General features: G+C 46.8%; 1 long non-coding RNA gene across 1 annotated transcript; it reads right to left on the bottom strand.

Moving 5' to 3' along the window:
* Nucleotides 1-5,097: 5,097 nt before the first annotated feature.
* On the bottom strand, nt 5,098-11,353 carry LOC113919434. Its single transcript, XR_003519005.1, has 3 exons — nt 11,258-11,353; nt 11,037-11,185; nt 5,098-5,157 (listed from the first exon to the last, which is right to left on the bottom strand). It is a non-coding gene; the product is annotated as an uncharacterized LOC113919434 (long non-coding RNA).
* Between the last annotated feature and the right edge of the window lie 5,561 nt (nt 11,354-16,914).

Here is a 16,914-nt window from a genome sequence, read left to right as displayed (position 1 = left end):
TGATGTGTTAGCCCCAGAAAGGCCACAAAGTGCCCTCCAGCGGGGCTCATCAGCGTGCTGAGGACAGAGGGTAAGTGCCTCGCTAAAATCACGCGGCAGACCCTGTGCTGAGTAGACCTGCACGTCAAGAGACGAGCCATGGGAAAGACACCAAATGAGTGCTGAAGACCTAGTAGGTGTTAGGTGCTGGGGCCCTGGTCCTCCTTTGAGGAAGATGCAGGACCACAGGTCCTGCCTGGGTTTGTACCTGACAGAGGGGACTGGCAGGCAGGGCTCTTGGGAACAATGGATTCTTGAGCTGAGCCCAGTTAGGGGAAGAGGGCCAGGAAGGGGGTGATTAACGGGGCGGGTGCCCCAACAGGAGCCCTGGTCCTGCTAGAGAGCCTTTAGCATTTCCCACAGCCTGAGAGGAGTGGGATTGCGGGGGGCAACTGGCTTTTGCACTAGTGCCGTGGGCCTGGAGTGGCACGGAGCAGGGTGGGCCCAGAGGGGGCTGGCACAAGGAGCCATAAGGCAGGGAGAGGCTGAAGGACTGGGGAACTAATTGGATGTGACGCAGAAAGGAAAAGAAAAGCACAGGATGGCAACAAAGTGCATGGGACTAGAGAGTATGATGCTAAGTGAAATAAGTCCGTCAGAGGAAGACAAATACCATATGATCTCACTCATATGTGTAATTTAAGAAACAAACAAAAAGAAACAAGCAAAGGAAGAAAAGAGAGGCAAACCAAGAAACAGACTCTTCGCTATATAGAACACACTGCTGGTTGCCAGAGAGGAGGGAGTGGGGAAGGGGGGGAAATGGGTGATGGGGAGGAAGGAGGGTGCCTGTCGTGATGAGCGCAGGGTGATGTATGGAAGCATTGACTCACTATGTTGTACACCTGAAACTCATATAACACCGAATGTTAACTATACTGGAATTAAAAATAAAAACTTAGTATTTATAAATACACACGTACATACATAAATATGTGAATAAAAAATAAAATAAAAATTTTTTAAAGCACAGGATAACTCTTGAGTCCACTCATCATTCCACGCCTACCTCCTGAGCTCCTGCTGCACCTCAGACCCTGGGTGGCAGCACTGGGTTTCTATACTGGAAGACTCTAGAACTGCAGTCTGGCCGAGAGGTATGGCTAGGGGACTCGTCTTGAAGCAAACACACTGTTTTATTTAAATTGCCTCTTTAGGGACGCCTGGGTGGCTCAGTCGGTTAGGTGTCCAACTCTTGACTTCAGCTCAGGTCATGATCTCAGGGTCCTGGGATTGAGCTCCGCGTTGGGCTCCCTGCTCAGCGTGGAGTCTGCTTAAGGATTCTCTCTCTCTCTCTCTCTCCCTCTGCCCTTCCCTCCACACTCTCACTCTCTCTCGCTCTCAAATAAATAAATCAATCTTTTTAAAATAAATACATAAATTGCCTGTTTATTTGGGGCTGGGGGGGAGTGTGCATGATGGAGATAACAGAGGTTTAGACTCTCAGAAACTATCCCAAGCAGGTCCTATACTAGGTCTTAGGGATTCTAAGAAGATTAAAATGTCCCCGCCCTGAAGGGCCTCACCGTTTAGTGAGAGAGACACACCAAGAGATCATTAAAATGTAAGTATGTCAAAGAGACACACACATGATGGCATGGAAGTCTTGGATGGCATGGAGGGCTATCTAACCCACGGGAGGATGAAAGTGATCAAGGAAGGCTTCCTGGAGGATGTGACACTGGAGGTTTTTTTTACAGCTTTCTGCCTTAGGCATCCGGGGGTGGGGCTTGGCTGATGGTGGGCCATTTACTGAGGTGGAGAATGCCAAAAGAAGAGCAGAATGGGGAAGAAAGGTGTCAAGTTCAGTTTTGGACAGCTTGAATCTGAGGTTCCTCTGCAACCCCAAGGATTGATGCCCCCAGTAGATATTGGATACATGGGTCTGTGATGCTATCATTCCCATTTTCTAGATGGGAAAGTTAAGGCACAGACTGATAAGTACCCTAGCAACAGTGACACAGCTGGTTAATACAGAGTTGAGCTTAAAAACCCAAGCCAAATGGTGCCCAAGGCTGAGCAGCTGTCCTGTGGCCCCTGCGGGGACAGCACTTGACTTGTACTTACTGGCCTAATTAGCTCTGTGCCAATCGGTCCAGAAAGGCCTTTCTGAGTGTCTCTGAAGATGATCAACAGAAAAGAGGATTTAATTGATAGGAACCAGAGGGCAAAAAAATTACTTCTATTAGAATGAGCTCAACACTCTCTCGTCTGATTTCCTTTCTGATGATGAGATAAGACGGAAAAATGGCAGAATTTCAAGTTACACCCAAACTACCAGGAATCCTTCCTAGTCTCCAGTACCCACAGGCTGCCCATTTAGCCCCAAGCCTGCCTTGGCCCCCCACAGCGTCCCTCCACCCTGCCCTCCCACCAGTACTCCACCCTCGGGGACCTCCCCAGCCTCACCCTCCAGGACTCGAGCCAGCAGGATCTCAGAGAAAGGCCTTCCAAACAGCTACACCCAGAAATGGTGAACTGAAAGCTTTGAGACATCCTGTCCTGCTCCAGCAACATGCGTGTTTTGAGGAGAGGGAAACTGAGGCCTGTGTTAGGGGGAGTTAAGTTTGGCACAGCCAAGTCTCCATGCTATTACGGGCCTTGCTCTTTCTCAGGGCATCAGCCCTCCGTATCAAAGCAGGACAGATACATCACGTATGCCAATAAACAGAGCCATGTGATGTGGCCAGGAGAAGGGATGAGGGTCCAGGAGGCAGGGAGCAGAACAAGCAAGGACCTTGGACGAGTCAGGTGGATGAACTCTTGTAGACTTAATTATTCCCCTCTTGATAAACATTTAGCTCCCCCAAATTAACATTAAATTTTTAACAAAACCCCAAATTTCTTTTTCTAATGAGTTTGCCAGAAGATTCTTCTTCTCCATTTTTCTCAGGGATCTCTGGCTTTATTAAACAATGAGACTTCTAGGGGACCCTGTGTGGGGCTGGCATGGTGGCCACTCACCCCTTCTCTTCAACAGGAGACTGGCTTCTCTGCAGGAAGTTTGTGTGAGCTCTTGCTTGGCACACGTGCAAACCACCGGGCCCCGATCCTGCCCCAGTGAGAGTGTGGGGACCACCCAGCTGTCTCCCCATCAGCCAGAAGAGGAGAATGGGTAAAGGAGGGTGTCGAAGGGGCCATTGCCTTGGCAGCTGGAGCCGATTTCCCACCCTGATGTCCTGTCCCTGACAACACACAGAATCACCCTGCACATCCCCAGATCTTGGTTCAGAGGGTGGGCTCTGGCCTTCAACCGGCCCCTGCCCCCCCCAGTTTCTATGTGCTCACTCTTAACATTTTCCTGCCTGATGGAACCAACCTGCCCTCCTTCCCCCTGTCCCCTAGTTTGGGTTCCCAACCCTAGACAAAGACTGAAAGGCAAATACTTTATTTGGCCAGTCTAGAAAATACCACCATGGGGAAGAATGTGTTTGTTAGGGTTGCAATAACAGTACCACAAACTGGGGCGGAGGGGAATGGGGGGCTTAAACAACAGAAATTTATCATCTCACAGTTCTGGAGGCTGGAAGTCCAAAATCAAGGTGTCGGCAAGGTTGGTTCCTTCTGAGGGTGAGCTTCTGGCAATTTCCTGGCCACACGTGGCATCGTTTGGTTTGTAGAAGGCTCGCTCTGGACTCTGCCTTCACCTTCATCTAGGATTCTCCCTGCGTGCATGTGTCTGTGTCCACACTTCTCTTTTTATAAAGACACAGTCACGTTGGATTAGCGCCCACCCTACTGACCTCATCTTAAGTAATTACGTCTGCAGCAACCCTATTTCCAAATAAGGTCCCATTCTGAGGTACTGGGGGTGAAGATTTCAACCTCTGAGTTTTGGGGGGGACACGATACAGCTTCTAACAGGGGTCGAGAAGCGAGACAGGGAGGGAAGGAAACCAGTACGGAGCATATTCTCCAGCGGACTTCCACTCTACAGCCAGAATCCTGTAGGGAGCTCTGGGATTCTACCCGATCCCGACGTGCACGGGCCCTGGGGATACTTATCCACCTGCTCCTCTTTGTCAGCGCTGGAGGGGCTGCTCCCATGGGACATACTTCCCTGGGACTCCCAGCTGGTGTATGAGCAGGGTAGTCCTAGTGTCCAGACAGACCCTGAGGCCAAAAGACAGAGGTGCTGGTGACGGAAAATCAGGCCCAGGCTGGATGCACAAAATGGGAAGGGTGAGGGTATGTAGGTGGGGCGCCAACAGGTCAGCCTCCAACTTTCAAAGCCTTCCTGGTCACTTGAGTCTGTGAGCACAGCTTGGCAGTCTGGACCTTTACACTGGACTTCAGTGATGATGCGTCCATCTGGGTCCTCACTAGTCCTGTCCAGATCTGATCAATATTCGGTCTGCTATGGCCAGAGCTGGTGCTCCAATTTCTTGAGGGATGCTGTGTCCACAGAGCACCCTATGGTGCAGGACAGAGTGGTGGGACCCAGCTGCTGGAGTGTTGGGATTTACAGAAGATAAGGGCGGGGGATGGGGCGCACGGTAGCGAAGGCTGACCCAGGCTGCCTCAGGCCTCAGTCTACATGGTAGCATGACCAAGATGGCTCCCCAGACTTCCCCATTCCTCAGCTGCCATCCTGGCCAAGCCTGCAGGGTGCCTCGTGAAGACAGGCAGGGGCAGGCCTAGGAGGGTCTAAAATTCCGCCAGCCCCATCTTTCAGATGAGGGCCCCCAGGCAGCAGGCAGCAGACCAGGAACCAGGCCCCTGGGTGCTACCATCTCAGCATCAGCCTGTGCTTGCTGTATGCCCACCAGCCTAGGAAGAGGTGGGGAAACTGAGGCAACTCAGGATCTCAGAGAGAGGCCACACGCCAGAGATCATCCAGGGCAACCTGTTCGTCCCAGACATGGAAAGGGGCCCAGGGAGAGAAGTGAATTTCTCTCATCCTAATAATGACTTCATAATGATTTTATTATTGCTATAATTAAAAATAAAACAGTCAAGGGGTGCCTGGGTGGCTCAGTCGGTTAAGCGTCTGCCTTCAGCTCAGGTCGTGATCCCGGGGTCCTGGGATTGAGCCCCGCATGGGTCTCCCTGCTCCGCGGGAAGCCTGCTTCTTCCTCTTCCGCTCCCCCTGCTTGTGTTCCCTCTCTTGCTGTCTCTCTGTCAAAAAATAAATAAAATCTTTCAAAAAAATAATAAAAAAAAATAAAACAGTCAATATAATATACCAGGCATTGATGTATTAAAGGCTCAGAAAATTTCTGATTTTTATCATCATAACAACCCTTTGAGGTAGGTACTATTTACTATCTCTGTTTGACAGATGGGGAAACTGAGGCTCAGAGAAGACACTCGCCCAAGTATGGCTCTGAGCTTGTGAGGGCACTTCGCTCTGAGGAAGGGGCTTGAGCTCCTACCTAGGCCACCTCAGGATGAGGTGCTCAGCTTGGGCAGGGTGGGGAGCCCCAAACCACACAGGCCTCACACATTCCACCTTGGCTCAGTCCCAGCGACAGGAACAGACAGGGAGCACCCCAGGGCCTGTCTGCGCTCCATCAAAGGGTGAGAAGCCGCCCGCGCCGGTGCTCAGAAACCAGGCACGCAGAACAGTAGGGTCCCAGCCAGGGAGGCCCCAAAGGTGCCCCGCTGAAAGCCACCTCACCTCCCCAGACCCACCAGGGGCCTACCCTTCCACAAGGTGCCCCAGCAGAGGGGCTGAGAGGCGGGCACGATGAGGCAGGAGGGACTCAGGAGTTCTGTGTGCCCTCCCCAAGCTTCCACGTGCTCCCCCCACTCCACGTTCAGGCTGCCAGCAAACCATGCAGCAGTCTGGAAACATCCCGGAGCAAACGCTGACCTCTCCTTGAAGGGCAGGTGCAGCGAACGCAAAGCACAGCCAGCCGACCCCAGGCAGAGCCTGCTGGCAGCTCTGGGACAAGGAGGCCTTGGGCTCGTTCCCCTGAATATGCCCCTGCCCTCACCCCCAACCGCAGTAGCCCATTGGATGAAGGAGGATGGGAGTCCTGTGCTCTTCAATTATTTATTTCTTTTAGTTTTATCTTTCCCATTTTATTTGTATTTTTTAAAAGATTTTATCTAGTTATTTGAGAGAGAGAGAAAGATTGAGAGAATGAGTGGGAGGAGGGGCAGAAGGAGAAGCAGACTCCCCTCGGAGCAGGGAGCCGGACCTGATACTCGATCCCAGGACCCTGAGATTGTGACCTGAGCCAAAGGCAGATGCCCAACCGACTGAGCCACCCAGGCACCCATATTTCCTGTTTTATTGAGATATAATTGATACAGAACATTGTATTAGCTTCAGGCACAAAACCTGATGAGATTTGTATATATTGTGACATGATCACCACCACGAGTGTAGTTAGCATCCATCACCTCATGGAGTTATAATCTTTTTTCTTGTGATGAGAACTGTTAAGATCCACTGTCTCTCTTTTTTTAAGATTTTATTAATTTATTCATGAGAGACAGAGAGTGGGGGAAGCAGAGGGAGAGGGAGAAGCAGACTCCCTGCTGAACAGGAAGCCCGATGCGGGGCTCGATCCCAGGACTCTGGGATCATGACCTGAGCCGAAGGCAGATGCTTGACTGACTGAGCCACCCAGGCTCCCCAAGATCCACTCTCTTATCAACTTTCAAATACATAATACAGAATTGTGAACTCTAGTCACCATACGGTATATCCTCAGCACTTATAACTGCAAGTTTGTATCTTTGGATCACTTTCACCCACGTTGCCCACCCCCCACCCCTCACGGAAAGCCACCCATCTACTCTCTTTCTAGGAGTTTGTTTTTTTCGATCCACATTAAGTGAGATCATACAGTATTTGTCTTTTTCTGTCTGACTTATTTCACTTAGCATCATCCCTTCAAGGTCTGTCCATGTTGTTGCAAATGTCAGAATTTGCTTTTTTTATGCCTGAAATGATATTCCATATATATATATATATATATATATATATATCTCCCATATTGGCTTTATCCCTCATCCATCAATGTGTACTTACATTGTTTCTCTGTCTTGGCTATGGTAAATAATGCAGCTGTGAACATGGAGGCACAGGTATCTTTTCAAGATAGGGATTTTGCTTCCTTCAGGTATATACCCAGAAGTGGGATTGCGGGATCATACGGTAGTTCTACTTTTAATTTTTTGAGGAAGCTCGGTGGGATCCTGTACTTTGCAGTGGGGAAAAAACTCTTCCCTCTGCAAAATTCAGGGCCAGTAAAGTACACATGCCAAACAGAGCTTCCAAGCTGGAAGGGGTTACGAGGTCACCGCTGTCCCCCATGGAAGAACAAGCCCAAGAACCAAGGGCTCACCAAGGGCACAGAGACCCCTGATGGTAGAGCCGGGCCTAACCACCATGGTCTCCCCACAGCCTGTGCTCTGTTCTTGCCTGTATTTAGTTTCTACAGCTGCCGTAACAAATCATCACAAATTTAGTGGCTTAAAAATGCTGTCAACAAGGCTGTGTCCTGTTCTGGAGGCTCTGGGAGAGAATCTGCTCTCTGCTTACTCAGGTTGTTGGAAGGATTTCATTCTTGGTGGTTTCAGGACCAAAGTCCCTGTTTTCTTGCTGACTGCAAACGGTGAACAGTCTCTTGCTTCTAGAGGCCACTGTACTCCTTGCCTCATGGCAAACGTCCTCTGTCTTCATAGCCAGCAGTGGTGCCCAGAATCCTTCCCAGATGCATCTCTCTGACCCCATCATCAGCACCCTCTTCCACTTTTAAGGACTCATGTGATTAGGTGGGGCCCACCCGGATAATCCAGAATAATCTCCCCATCTCAAGGTTCTTGACTTAATCACATCTGCAAAGCCTTTTTCGCCATGTGAGGCAATATCATCACACGTTTCAAGGATTAAGGCGTAGATATCTTTGGGGGCCATTGTTTTGCTTACCATATTGCCCTGCTCAACTTCCTTCCTTCCTTCCTTCCTTTCTTTTTTTTTGTGATTTTTTTAATTTTAGTGTAGCTGCCACACAATGTTGCATTAGTTTCAGGTGTACGACATAGTGATTCAACTTCTCTAGATATTGTGCTGTGCTCCCACAAGTGAGGTTGCCATCTGTCCCCATGCAACTCTATCACAATACCATTGACTATATTCCCTATGCTGTGTCTTTTATTCTGTGACTTTATCATTCCACAACTAGAAGGCTGTATCTCCCACCCCCCTTTGTGCCCTGTTCACTTCCGAAACAACCGAAACAGAGTCGATGGCCAGCTTTGCCAAGCAGCTTTGTGCAGCCCCAGGGGAGACATCGCAGGATTCATCATGGAAACCACCACCCTGCTACCCCACCCAGGCTCTGCCTACAGGAAGCTCCCTGCCCTCTGCCAGTCGGCTGGCTGTGATCCAGCAAGTGGGCTTTTCCATCAGGAAAGAACCACACGAATGTTAAAGAAAGTTTGGAAAATACAAAAAAAGTACAAGAACAAAAAGCCCCAGCCCCCCTCCCCCAAAAGACACTGTTACTATGTCACTGAATTTCTTTCAAATCTTTCATTCTCTGCATGGGTTGAGTTTGAAGACTAGCATTATAATCATACTACACAAATAAAATTTCATTTTGCTTTTTTCTTAGAGTATTGTTAGACGTATCTTTGCCAAATTGAAATAAATTATTTGTTAAACCCATTTTGATGGACATCATTTGCATAAAGCTTTACCCAGATTGGAGATACATTTCCTAGAAGGACTATTGGATCTAAGAGCATGAACCCACTTTAAACTTCTTATATCCTACATGGAGGGTGACTGCCTATCTCGGTTCTTCTGGGACAGTTTCTATTCCCACCTGTTGTCCTGACATCATTATGGAAAGCACTCCCTTCCACTCTGGTTCCAGTGTGGGGAATAAATCATATGGCTACCCCATCCACAGGCTTTGGGGCAATGATGGGGGCAGCTGGGGACTGTGGTCCTTTCTAAAGGGCGGGTGCTTTTTTTTTTAGGATTTTATTTATTTATTTGACAGAGAAAGGGGAAGGAGAGCACAAGCTGGGGGAGCAGCAGAGGGAGAGGGAGAAGCAGGGACCCCAATGCGGGGCTCGATCCCGGGACCCTAGGATCATGACCTGAGCTGAAGGCAGATGCTTAACCGGCTGAGACACCCAGGTGCCCCAGGGCAGGCCTAGTGTTGCTAGAACCTCTGGATTTTTCAGGGGAATGCAGAAAACTCCTTATACATATTGCCTTATATCATACTATGTCATATCATATTGAATACCCTCATTTTTTAAATATTGTCAAGAAATTAAAAGTAAAAGACAACTGTTTCCGGTGCCCAGGCCTAGCCAACCCCATCTGTGGCCCAGGTTCAGCCTGTGACCTTCGAACCAACCCAATCCACTTGTGTGTCACAGATGGGGAAAACTGAAGCCTGGAGGGGCAGGGGCTTCTCTGATCGTGGAGGGAATTGGCAGCAGGGCTCTATTGACCCCACACCCAGTGCCCTCCCCTCAACACCACCCCCTCTCTATCAAAGGCATCCAAAGGAAGGGAGGGGGAGAGTTGGACCCGAATGGGGACAGGCGCATGGAGTATAGGTTGCCCATTTCGCTCTGCACAAGGGAGGTCCTACGTCCCCATTTTTCCTAACGAAGAGCCTCCGGTTTGGAAGGATGAAGGGATTGGCTTCTGTTAGCCAAATGAACTGCTCAAGAGCACAGACCTCCCTAGAAGGTGGCTCAGGGCCTCCCCAGGGAGGGAAAGCTCCCCTCCGCACACCCCCTGGGAAGGTGCTGAGTGCAGGACAGAAGCCCATCAGGGACTTACATGCAGCTCTGGATGTCCCGTAAATCTTTCTGTTCCAGGCACTATGTCTCCGGTTCCTTCAACTTTTGGCCATGGGTCAGGGTTGGGGGCCTTTCTCTTGCAGGTCAATCTTGGGACACTTTCTCCTTTGTTACTTTATTCTTGGAATGCAGCCCCTTGCTGAGCGCAAGGACCCTGGCGGGATGAGAGATGAGCCAGGGATGCGCACAAACATTTTATAGTCGGCAGTTCCGCGTTTATGTTTGTATGCCTTGTGTTTATGACCAGCACACTAGTCTTATTTATCTAGACTTTCCTTTGTGAGGAATTGAGTTGACCTAAGGGCGACCAAAAGCAAAGGTGGTCTGTAGTCATGGCAGACACCATGGTGATGGGCCACTGCTCTGGACCACAGCCATCAGCTTTTGTGATAGCATGTAAAAGTTTGGGCTGAATTGAGCACTCTCAGATTTTTCTTTTGTTTCTCTCTCTTTCTTCCACAAGCATTGCTGTTAAGCTATAGCTCTCCATTCTTTCCTAATAAGATGGGTTTTATGGTGGCACCTGGGGGGCTCAGTCAGAAGAGCATGTGAGGGGCACCCGGGTGGCTCAGTCGGTTAATCATCTGCCTTCCACTCAGGTCATGATCCCAGGGTCCTGGGATCGAGCCCTGCATCAGGCTCCCTGCTCAGCGGGGGGGTCTGCTTCTCCCTCTCCCTTTGCCCCTCTCCCCCACTTGTGCTCTCTCTCTCTCTCAAATAGATAAATAAAATCTTAAAAAAAAAAAAAGAAGAGCATGTGACTCTTGATGTCAGGGCCGTGAGTTTGAGCCTCCCATTGGGTGTAGAGATGACTAAATGAAATAAATAAACTTAAAAAAATAAACATAAAAAAAGATGGGCATTGTGAAGCTCAAAATCTTAGGTATATTTTGCCAGTTTCTTCTCATGCTTCGAGGTTGATGTCTTATCTTTTCAAATCTTGATTCTGCATCTCAAGCACTAGGTTCCAGCTTTGTGTCATCCCCACTCCCAGTTCCGATCACAGCCGTGCTGTGTCTTTGTGTAAATCCCTAACAAAACTGCAGTCAGGCAGGGCTGAAGACAGAGTCCGGTGGCACTCTGCTTCGCTCCCAAAGCAGGAATTCCCAGCCAGCACTCACCACCCACCACTGTCAAAGCACCCCCAGCTACAAATCCACCAACGAGTCTCTCTGGTCCTTCTCTCCACCAGGCGTGAGAACTCTGCTTACCACCATCGCTCCATCCTGGACCTGCACCATGCTTTTCACCAAGGTCAGTCGCCGTCGGAGTCCACTTTTTCCTGGTTTGCTGAAACAGACAGCATTTCCCCCGGACATATATTCTGTTTTCTGGTCCTTTCTCCGTGGCTTCACTCCTCCTAGAGAGCAGCAGGGTGCAAGTCTGCATTCACTCAATGCAGGTTCTTACAATACTGTGCGCTGTAACTTACCTGGACTTGGGAACCAGATCTTCTCCAACCTGGTTCGATTCTCAGCCACATGGGTCAATGTCCTCTTAACCATATTTTTTCAGGCCCCTTCCGGGTGAAGTTCATCACTGTTCTTTAAAACTCTGTGACATCAGAATCAGATCATTCCACCCATCATGGAGTAGGCACTGGGGTCCATCCAGGAAAGAAAGATACAAGGTAAATGATACAATGTCCCTGCCGGCAGGAGCTGCTGGCCCTGGAACTGCCTCTATTCCTTCCTTATTATTATTAATAATTATTATTAATGTTGTCATCCTCAGCATACTATAATAAAGCACTATTCCCTGACTTTGGAATTTCAAACTAGGGTCATTGCCTATGAACCCACTATACCAAACACAGCCCACCTGTGAAGAAAGGAAGTTTTCCACATCAGGGTGGAGCAAGATGCAACAGGGCTGGATGCATTAAACATTGCAGCCAAAGGAAGTAGAGAGCTGGAGAGGCCTGTGTTCAGGATTGAGGGGGCTGGTCAGGGTTTACTCAGCATGCATGGAGAGCCTCCCGGAGTGGTAAGTGTTGTCCTCCCAGCTAGAGACCTGAGCTGAAAGCTAACTTGCTTTCTGAGATCAAGTGGGGCAGTGGAGTGGGGGAGGGTGGGAACAGAGCCCCTGGATATCAGTAGCACAGTGTTGCTATAATCACTTCGAAGAGATGGGGACTGCCTCACTTTGTCGCGCGGAGTCAGGGAAGGCATCACAGAGGAGGGGAAGAGCAAGCAAGGTTCTGATGGATGCAGAGGAGCTCTGTACTAGACAAGGTGGTGAAGGGCTTTCCAGAGAAAGGCAGCACATCCTCAAAGGTGTGGGGACAAAGAACCCCCAGTGTGCTGCAAGAGAGAGCTTGGACTCCATTCTGAAGTGCCTTGCATGCCCCGCTAGAGCGCTTGGAGCAGGGGAGTGACACTGGCAGGTGGCCGTTTAGGAGGCTGCAGTGGGGGAGGGGTGGTACCACTGTCAGGGAAGCCAGCAGGGGGCTCGGCAGACCCTCAGCTGTGTGTGTTCTTTACTCAAACCCCGACTCGTTCTCATTGCTTCTTTCCCCCCCCCGGAATTAAAAAAAAAAACCTTTTTATTATTGAAAATATCAAACATTTCAAGCATAGGGAGAACAAGGAGAAACCCCCATGAATTCAACAATGATCAGTTCCTGGCTGATCTTGTCTTACCTCTATCCCCACCCACTCCCTCCAACCCAGCTCCTTTGGGAGCCAATCCCAGACATTATATCATTTCACCTATAATGATTTCAGTATGTATCTCTAAAAAATAAGGACTCTTAAGAAAATAACCTCAATATATTATCAGATCTCAAGAATCAGTAGTAATTACTTAATATCAACGACTCTCCCGTCAGGGTTCAAACTCCCTGTACTGTCTTATGCCTTTTTTCCCTTTCAATTTTATATTGTTCAAATGAGGACTCCAACAAAGGTCCTCACTGCAAGTGGTTGTTACGTCTCTTAAATCTTTTATAATTTACAGTTCTCTCTCCAATGTTTGGTCCCCCCTCATAATTTTTTTTAAGATTTTATTTATTTCCTTTGACAGAAGAGAAAGAGCACACAGAGAGAGAGTGGTAGGCAGAAGGAGAGGGAGAAGCAGGTTTCCCACTGAGCAGAGAGCCCAATGTGGGGCTCGATCCCAGGATCCTGGGATCATGGCTTGAGCTGAAGGCAGACGCTTAACGACTGAGCCACCCAGGCGCCTCTCCCACCCTCAAAATTTATTTGTTGAAAGAATTGTGCTGGTTCCCCTGTAGTGTCTCACTGTCTGGATTGAAACTCTCTGGTGAAGTTTAGCCTGGACCTCTGTCCCCTAAATTTCTGCTAAATAGTAGTTAGATTCAGAAGTTTGATTAGATACAGGTTTGAGGTTTGTTCATTTTTTGTTTTTTTTTTTAACAAGAATTATAGTGTCACCATCTACTTCTATCAGGAGACACATGGCACCCACTATTGGGATGTCTCTCTTTGTGGCATTAGCTGTCCAAACCATCACTTCATTAAGAAGTACAAAATGAGATAATTCTGATTCTGTCATTTTTTTTCTTTTTTTTTTAAGTAATCTCTATGCTCAACACACGGCTCAAACTCACAACCCAGAAATCAAGAATCCCATGCTCTACCAGCTGAGCCAGCCAGGTACCCCCTGCCATTTCTTCTTTCTTTCTTTCTTTTTAGAGATTTTATTTATTTATTTGTTTGAGAAAGAGAGAGAGAATGCACGAACAGGGGGAGGGGCAGAGGGAGAAGCAGGCTCCCTGCTGAGCAGGGACTTGATCCCAGGACTCTGGGATCATGACCTGAGCCAAAGGCAGACGATTAACCTACTGAGCCACCCAGGCACCCCTTCTTCTTTATTTATCAGCTGGAATGCTTCTAAAAAGAGAAACTCACCTCCATCACTCTTTGGTTACTCTGAGGTACAGTTAGGATAGGAAAAGCAGAACAAACACTTGTTTTCTTTTCCCCCGTCATTTTCCATGTATCAACATAACAATAGCATCCTTTAAGGTAACCCTTATGCAACAGAAATAAAATGCCAGCCATAAATGTAATTTAAAATTTTCTAGCTGCCCCATGAAAAAAGGAAAAAAAAACAGATAAGATTAATTTTAATAACATATTTTATATAACCCAATATTTTCAAAGTATTACATTTCAACATGTAATCAACATAAAAAAATTCATGAGACACTTTACATCATGTTTTTGGTAGACTGTCTTTGAAATCCAGTGTGTATTTTATCCTCTGTTAAATTTTCATCTTAAACACTACTCGACCTGCAATCAGATTTCCCAAATTTATAGTGGAAAATGTTGATTCACAAACCCAAGTTGGTCCAAACACACTTAAAAGCTTTTCAATAGCTGAATTAAGTATCAGATTTCAAACTTAAAATTTCATAAATCTTAAACTTTTGTCCCTCAGTTGGACTAGACACATTTGAAGTGCTCAGTACCCCGGGATGGCTAGTAGTTACTGTAATAGACAGCACAGCTTCAAGGAAACCAATGAGGTAGGTTTTTTTTCAAGTATATTTATATATGCATGGATTTAAACATATTGATGTGTTTTAACCCATTGCTGTTATTATTCTTACTGAAACTCACATGTTGCCTATTTGGCCAGGAAGCTTCTTTATTTGGTTGAGTCCTTTGACGCAACTTTAGGTGGCTTTGACAGTGGCCTTGCTTTCTATAGGTATGATATGTTTCCTCTTATTATGGTTCCTCCCAGACATTTTCTTCCCAAGACCTGGAATCAACCACTCTCCAAATGGCTCTAGTTCTTTATGGTGGGAAATGAGATTTAGAAATCAAGTCTAGTCCCTTGGGCTGCTCATTGCTATTGGATTGGTCATTGTTTTCAGGACTTTCCAATGGGCATAGCTAGAAAACATGATTTTAAAAAAAGCAATAATTTACATTATAAAACAAATTTTCATATGAATTCATAATTCATAACATGAATTCATAATATTTCCAACTCAAATTCAGAACCATAGATTTTACTTAAACTTATTAATATTATGTTTGTATTGGGGCACCTGGCTGGTTCAGTCGGAAAAGCAAGCGACTCTTGATCTTGGGGTTGTGAGTTCGAGCCCCACATTGGGTGCAAAGATTACTTAAATAAAAAAAAATTTAATATTACACTTATATCTCCTTTCTTCCATGCTGAAAAATTTCAGTTGTCAATGCCAACATAATTATTCATTGGCATTATTTCTTGCTATATAAAGTATCTCAAAGCAGTATCAGCACTCCTCTAATATGATTACTGAAAATAATGTGTTTTTTTCCCCCCTAGTTCTTTTTGTCCTAAAGGTCTATCCCTCCTTGGTTGTGCAAATTATTGTTTTCAGGTCATATGGAATATTCTGTCTCTTTGTAGCTACTAACTGGACACATATTTACCTTCATTTGTTACATTTTACTTTCAGTTATAGGGACTACTTTTTTTTTTAAGATTTTATTTATTTGACACAGAGAGAGAGACAGTGAGAGAGGGAACCCAAGCAGGGGGAGTGGGAGAGGGAGAAGCAGGTTTCCCACCGAGCAGGGAGCCCGATGTGGGGCTCGATCCCAGGACCCTGAGATCATGACCTGAGCCGAAGGCAGACGCTTAACGATTGAGCCACCCAGCCGCCCCAGGACTACTTTTTATTTTATTTATTTATTTATTTATTTATTTATTTATTTATTTTATTTTTTAAGTTTTTTTTTTTAAGATTATTTATTTATTTATTTGAGAGAGAGAATGAGATAGAGAGCATGAGAGGGGAGAGGGTCAGAGGGAGAAGCAGACTCCCTGCCGAGCAGGGAGCCCGATGCGGGACTCGATCCCGGGACTCCTGGATCATGACCTGAGCCGAAGGCAGTCGCTTAACCAACTGAGCCACCCAGGCGCCCTCGGAACTACTTTTTAAAAGGGAATTTTGTTCTATAATAATGTAATATACTTTCATGGTTCCAATGTCAAGCCTAAAATCCAAGGTGTTTAAAAGAAGTCTAGCTTTCATCCCTGTCCCCTCCATTTTACTCCCCCCTTCTCCTGCTAGATAATTTTAGAACATTTTTATGGTTTGTCTACTTAAAAATATAAACAAATCTTATATACGTGTCTGTGTACACATGGTGTCTCACTCTTTTCAAGATCAACAGTAGTATACCATGTACACTTTGCCTCACATAATTTCTTCCACTTATGGATGTATATAATAGCTTAAGAAATATGCCTCCTCTTTCTTATAGCTTCTTTTTTTTTAAGATTTTATTTATTTATTTGAGAGAGCAGGAGTGGAGGGGGTGGATAGGGGCAGAGGGAGAAGCAGACTCTCCGCTGAGCAGGGAGCCCAACGTGGGACACGGGGCTCAATCCCAGGACCCCAGGATCATGACCTAAGCTGAAAGCAGCTGCTGAAACCTCTGAGTCACCCAGGTGCCCCCTTTCTTACAGCTTCTTATAGCTAATATTCCATTAGGAGGATGTACTTTAGTTCATTCAATCTGATCTGACATGAAGATATTTGGGTTGTTGCCAGTTTTTTTTGATGTTATAAATAGTGCTGCCATTCTGTCTTCTGCATATGCCTTCTTGTATTGTGTCTGGGATAGATACGTGGCAGTGAGATGGGCAGGTCAAAGGGGTAAATGTACATGCGATTTTGCTAGATAGTCCACATTTCCCTCCTTAGAGGTTGTCCATTTTGCATTCCCACCAGCAATCTATGAGAGAGTGCCTGGTTTCCCTGGAGCCAGAATATGTTGTCCAGTTTTGGGGTTTTGTCAGTCTGTTAGGTGAAAATTGGTATCTTGGTCTCGTGTTAATTTCTAGTTATCCCGCTACAACTTCTTAAAAAGTCCATCTCTCACCCCCTCGTTCATGGCGCCACGTTAGTCAAAATTGAATTTTCCATACCCAGCTAGGTCTATTTCTGGATTTTGTATTCTATTCCACTGGTCCATCTTTTTATTCATTCATCAATACCAAATTATTTCAGTTATAGAGGCTTTAGGTTTAAATATCTGACAGAGCTGCCTACTCCCCCCGCTCCCTCCAATTGCTTTTCCTTTTCAGGGTTTTTCCTGGCCCTTCTTGGTTCTTTCT

Source organism: Zalophus californianus, chromosome 3 (genome assembly GCF_009762305.2).
Source record: "Zalophus californianus isolate mZalCal1 chromosome 3, mZalCal1.pri.v2, whole genome shotgun sequence".
Lineage (NCBI taxonomy): Eukaryota > Metazoa > Chordata > Mammalia > Carnivora > Otariidae > Zalophus > Zalophus californianus.
Note: the sequence above shows the minus strand (reverse complement) of the source record. Positions and strands in the feature narration are given on the sequence as shown.